The sequence below is a fragment of the Arachis ipaensis genome, chromosome B09, assembly GCF_000816755.2.
Source record: "Arachis ipaensis cultivar K30076 chromosome B09, Araip1.1, whole genome shotgun sequence".
In the NCBI taxonomy this organism is placed as follows: domain Eukaryota; kingdom Viridiplantae; phylum Streptophyta; class Magnoliopsida; order Fabales; family Fabaceae; genus Arachis; species Arachis ipaensis.
This window is the reverse complement of record NC_029793.2, coordinates 29,571,628-29,578,347: the sequence shown is the minus strand read 5'-3', so window position 1 is coordinate 29,578,347 and position 6,720 is coordinate 29,571,628. Positions and strand designations below refer to the sequence as shown.

At 35.5% G+C, this 6,720-nt stretch overlaps 1 long non-coding RNA gene across 2 annotated transcripts; it reads right to left on the bottom strand.

The window, feature by feature from the left end:
* LOC110266349 lies at window positions 2,390-6,032 on the bottom strand. Of its 2 annotated transcripts, none has more exons than XR_002353632.1 (3): window positions 5,961-6,032; window positions 4,214-4,304; window positions 2,390-2,624 (listed from the first exon to the last, which is right to left on the bottom strand). It is a non-coding gene; the product is annotated as an uncharacterized LOC110266349 (long non-coding RNA). The 2 variants fall into 2 exon arrangements; XR_002353631.1 differs by lacking the exon at window positions 5,961-6,032 and adding an exon at window positions 4,654-5,070.

Here is a 6,720-nt window from a genome sequence, read left to right as displayed (position 1 = left end):
CCAAGCTTCTGTCGCCATCTTGTACTTCTTCAGAGAGCCATTACTCGCAGCATCTAATGTAGTCTTATCCTGAGGCTTCATGCCTTGTGTGAAGTAGCTAATCAACACCAACTGGTCAATCTTGTGGTGGGGACATGAGTCTAGGAGATTCCTGAAGCGTTCCCAATTCTCATAAAGAGTCTCTGATTTGCCTTCGATAATGCAGGAAATTTCTTTCCTCAGTCTGTCTGTAACTTCAGCTGGGAAGTATTTTTCCAGGAATTCCCTTCTGAGCAGATTCCAATTAGTAACAACTGCTTCAGGTTGAGTGTAGAACCACTCCCTTACCTTTCCCTCAAGAGAGAACGGGAAGGCATATAGCCAAATGGTAGTCTCATCTGTACCATGACGCCTAGTAGTTGAGCAGGCTGTCTGAAAATCTCTGAGGTGCTTGATAGGCTCTTAACCAGGTAAGCCATGAAACTTGGGTAGTAAGTTGATTAGCGGAGTCTTCAGTTCAAAATCTGCAGCCAGATTTGGGTGACGTGCTTGGTACAATTGCAGTGTAAAGTCTGGAGCTCCTGCTTCCTGGAGAGTAATCATTCTGGGCTCCGCCATATTACCTGCACATAAATCAACAGAATCGATAGAAGAGGAGCTTGTTTCTTCCTCAAATGGCGCTTCAGTTTTGCTCTCAGATAAGACTGGTGAATTGGTAGTAACCACTTCACCCCCCTTAGAGGCTAACCGACGCCGAGCTCGCCTAATACGTGAAATAGTTCTTTCAATTTCAAGATCAAACGCGGCTAAGCTCGAGTCAGGTAGTGAACGCGTCATTCAATGAAAGAAACATATAGCTCATGGTAATAAAATAAAATAAAATATGCAAATATGAAAAATAAAAAATATTTACACCAACCAATAATTTAGCACACTATTGCAACTTCCCGGCAACGGCGCCAAAAATTGACGTGCAGAAATATGCCGATTAAGAAATTATAATAAGAACAGTGTTGCAAGTACAGTTCTTAACCGACGAAAATTCCGCTTATCAATTTAAAAGGGTTGTCACAAATTTAGAATAAAAATACTGGGAGTAGAAGTCCCAGGTCGTCTCCCAACGAGTTGACAAAAGAGTGCTATTTCATTGATTAGGAATTTTTTTGAGAAATTTTTTTTGTTGGAGAACGGGAAATTCAAATAATTGTAAATTAAAGCACTAGAAATTAACAAGGGGTTTTATGTGTTTAAAATAAAAAGACTTGACTGGGAGAAAATTAATTGGAAGTTCTATCCTTGTTGAATTCTCCAAGTGTAATGGTAATAGGTTGTTGTTTCTACTTAGTCATCCCTTACCGAATGAAGAAAAGTCAAGCAACTGAACCAGCTCCAATTCACAAGTCCTAATCCTCTCCTATAGAAGAATTAGCGTTAGTGACTAGAGAGCCAGCCAACAACTTCCAGTTTCCAATTATTCTTTAGTATTCCAACTCAAGGGTCTCCTTTTAATCAACTCCCAAGTCAAGTTGGGAGTCTACTCCATTGACATGAATACAATTTTTATAAACGATAAAAGGGGAAGAAAAAAAGACATGATAAACTAAATAAAATAATAACTGAAAATCATTGAAGGTAAAAATAGTTCTTTGCATTAATAAATTCCAAAACCATAAATATCCATATCTGAACAGGGTTAATGAGTGATTAAAAGAGTAAGAGAATAAGGAAACAAACTAGAATAATGGCAACTTCAACGGAGGTAGTGACTCTTCTCAATATCCAAATCCAAAGCATAAACTCTAAAACTATGAATATGAGGGAAACCTAGAGGAAGTACTTATTTCTCTCTAAGATTCAAAACTAAAACTAAAAACTATGCGAATGAGAATGTGTGTTGAGTCTCTGCTTGTCCTCTGGCTCTAGTCTGTGTTTCTGGGCTGAAAACTAGGTCCAAACTCAGCCCAAAATCGCCCCCAGCGTCTTCTGCATTTTCTGCACATGGCGCATGTCACGCGTACGTGTCAGGTACGCGCATGCGTCGCTATGCAGATCTTCAAATCACGCGCATGCGTGAGCCATGCGTGCGCGTCACTCCTTGCTGGTTATCTCCTTTATTTCTTGTGCCCCTTCTATTTTTTTGCAAGCTTCTTCTCCATCCTCTAAGCCATTCCTGCCCTATATATCCTGATAACACTTAACACACAGATCACTGTATCGAATGGGTATAAAGGGTAATTAAAATACATAATTTAAAGGCTTAGGAAGCAAGTTTTCAACCATAAAACAAAATTGGAAAGGAATTGTAAAATCATGCAAATTGTATGAATAAGTGTGCAAAGGCTTGATAGAAACCACTCAAATTAGCACAAGATAAACCATAAAATAGTGGTTTATCAGGCTGCTGTCTTGATTCATCTTTCTTCTTGAGATCAACAATATCTGGCTCAGGCCTGAGAGCTTGGCATGATGGATCATTTGTTGGATTTGGCTCAAAATGGCACAAACAGAGGAAAAAAGAAGGCAGCACAATTGCTAGAACTCATGAGTAGGTTCCTTGAGCAGCAGAGTCAAAATGAACTGAACCTACATGGTCTCTCTTAGAACTTTCATCAAACACCCTCCACGCAAGCTCAATTTTCCCACACCTAAAATACATTCTATCAAACAGACCTTAATATATAAATTAGCATCAAAATAATTGTTCTTAACCAAAATGGCATGAACGTTAAACCCTTCTTAAATCGCATTTGCATTATCCAAGCTTTCAATAACATTCACAATAGAACAGGCATAATGTCACTGTCCTAAGACAAAATACGCCCAATTTGGTATCCATCCAAAGGTTGGGGACCAGGGAATTGAGACAGTGACATAAATATTTTCTCTGGTCTCAGTTTCATGCCTCTGTATTTTCTATCTTAAGACATATAATATAACAATAATCATGACCAAAAACAAATACACAATCTAAGAACAGATACAAAAAGTTTCAGCAGCTTTAGATAAGGACTTGAGCAGATATTATCTATATATATACCTGGAGAGCAAAAGTAAGTTTGGAATGCTGGAAAATTGAGGCTTGTGATCTCTATAAAAGAAAAAGATACAAAGCCACACTAACATAAGGAAATATAGAGTGAAAGATATACCTATTATACAATGGAATTTCGCAAGTTGAAGACAACAACATGATGCAATGAAAATGAGAATAGCACAAGATCATAATAAAACTAGAGAGTGGGTTTTATTTGTTGATCACTGTGAAAAAAACATTAGTTTGAGGCATTGAACGGGTAATCTTTTCCTTTACCCAGTGATGTCACAGTCTCTTTAGATAGCACTCACTCCAGATTTGTCACTGCTCCCCTTCCCCTAATGAAATACCCAAAAGAAGCTCTTGATGGGGGTAAAAAAGTAAAAAAGATTTCACCAACTAGACAGAATCAACTTGCTTTACTTGTAATCAAGCATTTCTTATACATAGCGCACAAATTCAGAATTGCAAAAGTGCACAAATTCAAAAGAAAATGAGCCAAATTGAAAACAAGGTAATTTCATGATAGTAGTAATTTTCTAATTTAAATAGTTAAATTATATAATAGTAAATAGTGAATAGTAGAATGTGAATTATATAATACTGGAATTACATGAATAGTTGTATATAGCAGTAATTTCCTCATGCTTGAACTGCACTACATAAAACCAACCAAGAACAGAACAACTAAAACCATTTCAGATCTGCAAAGATCACTTGACTTGTTCTATGAACCAAACACTTGAAATTCCCAGCCACATGTTACTTGCACAAGTGATGTGAATACACAATTTCATATATAACAATAACGAGTGTATGATTGATCTTATGTTCTTACATACTAATAAAAAGGAATGCAATGCATCTCATATCAGATAATCACACAGTCCAAACTCCAGGTCATTCCTAATTACTCTCTCCAAGCCTTAATTTACAGCATAAATTACACTTAACAAGTAAAACATTAAGAATCTAAAAAATTAATCAATTAGCTACAGTTGATAAAACTAAATAGCTATGGTTAAAGTACGAATGTATCGAATTAACACCAAAACCATAGGATATATCACATGCAAATCAAATCTGATAAATCGGAGAAAAATTAACAGAAAAAAAAAAGAACGAGATGATTATGGAAAACAAAGCACTAAGAAAGAAGGAGAGTTTTGGAGAGAGAAAGTGAGAAGTATTGAAGATAACCTGAGGGAAATTAGAGCTGAACCCAAACACTGCCATCTTGGCTGAGGATTGCTGCGGAGGAGAGGTGGTTGCCTTCAAGTTGCTCTAGCACCTGCAAAAAAACGGACAACAAAGAAAAAATATCCACGATCACTTATCTTCATGTATAATTATAGTTTAAACTAACTTCATGTAAGCTAATTAAAAAGAAAACATACCATCCAATAAGTACAAATACTTATATTTGTATAGACTTACTTCTGGCTCTCAATTATACGTACACAAGCAAGAATAAATTCACAGAATAACTCTAAAATTTCATATGCCTCCCATATATTTTGATCTCGAATGATATGCTCCACTTATTTAAATCAATGCAATCAAACAAACAGCAAAGAAAATGCAGAGTGAGCTAAGATAGAAATAAAATTAACAAGCGTTATGAAACACTGAACAATTACCCGAATTCTAGCAATTGCCTCTTGGTCAGCCTACAAAAATTGGGAAGCATTTGCTTCAGTTGCACATCTCTCTTGTTTTGCAGCAGCTTAATGCGTGACATCAACAGGTTAAGACATGTTTTACTACATCTTCAAAAGTCAAATAAACTCCTTGGTCTTATTATTATTTCAATCTATGCAGTGGTGGTTGCAAATTGCAATGAGAAATGATATGTGGGAATTAAGTGAGAATGTGACTTAAAAAGAAAATGAGGCAAAAAGTGTTAATTGGTTGCCTTTAATTTTGGTACAAGAGACAAGCAATTGATGACAAGGAAAATAAATAAATAAATAAAAATAAAGTGAAGGTTAAAGAATCAAGCTATTCCGATTCAGATTTAATTCTACAACTCTCACATCCACACGCATAGCACAAAATTAAAACTACTACTAAAAGGGAAGCATCATGTCATGGCTGGGTATATGTACATAACACCCTCTTTTTTTTTTGTTTTTTTAGAAAAAGCACGTATATCTTCTTAAAATAATATAGTAGTGCATGCTATATAGTCACAAAATGTATTCTAAACTAGGAACAAGTTTACATCATTAACAATATGTGCATGGATGAAGCTAGGAATTTACCAAGAAAAAACATGGATGAGAACTGCAGAAACAAAATGATAAGTTGATGAAGCATACTCTAGTAAACGACCAAAACAATATAAATTACAAAAGCGTATCTATGGTCAGTATATAAGCTATACATCATATCAAATATATATATATAATCTGTACATGGGTGATTAATAAAAAAGTAATTTTAAGAAAAAACATGGATGAGAAACTGTAAAAACAATTTGTTTACATCATTGTTAATCATGGATGAGAACTTATTACTTTTTTTATTAATCAATTTTTGTATCATAGGATAATTATTAATATTTGTAGGATTATTTTTCTTAGCAGACTAATCTTTCGAGGATTAAAATAGTGATATACTTGAGAAAAATTCAGCTATGTGCTAAAACAAAATCTCCATAGAAAGGTCTCATCCATAAATTACTTCAAGTTATAGAAAAATACAGCCTAACACTATAACAGGAGGAGATAATATCAAGTCATTTTAATATGAACACACGTGTAAATTGTGTAAATTACTTAAAAGCAAAAGCTTAATGTGATTTACCATTCTAAACTCTATTATGTTAATGACTTAATCATAGTACTAGACTCATTATACTCAACCCTAGCCCATGTTTAAAATGGATACGCATTTGCTATAGAAAAAAATATTCACACATTTGCTATCAAAAGAAGAGATGTACCTCCTCACTATGTCCCTGGGGTAAGTAATGAACAAGAATTTTCACTTGAGGCAAAGAGACAAGAGGGCCAGCACAAGCATACTGTAAAATCTAGTTAATTAATGATTAATTAACTCATAAATTAAAATATATTCTAGAAAGTGAGAAATAAAGTTTTCATGATTTAATGTGGTAGAGAAATTTTAAACGAGAATTTCGACACCAATTTTAAAGAAATCGGCCCAAGATTGGTCCGAATAAGCCAAACCAGGCCAACCGGACCCAAATGGGACCAAGGGCCCAGCCAAGCGTCATTAATTAATGAGAGCTCAGCTCTCTCCCTCCCAAAAACAAGCACACACGCTGAAACACAGCCATGGAAGGAGAAAGGAAAAGCAAACCCTTGGTTTGATTCAAGGTGACATAACTTTTCGCTCCGAGCTCCGATTGACGCACTGTTTGTGGCCACACGACCATGGCGTCGAGCTCTAAAAAATCCATACAAGCAATCTTGAGGTAAGTCACAGATTTACCTTCGAATTCCCAGCCCTTGATTTCGAGTTTATTGGGCAAAAATGTTGAAATTTATGAGCTCCTTGTGTTATAGGATCAAATTAGCTTGAGGGGAAGGCTTGTTCTTGCTCCCTTAATCCTTGGATTTGTAAGTACCTCAAACCCTAGTGGAAAATTCTGAAATTTATGGTATTGGATTTGAGTTATTGTGTTTTGGTGTGATATTGTGGCTTATGCCTTATATATGCGTGTTTTGGAGCTTGATTGA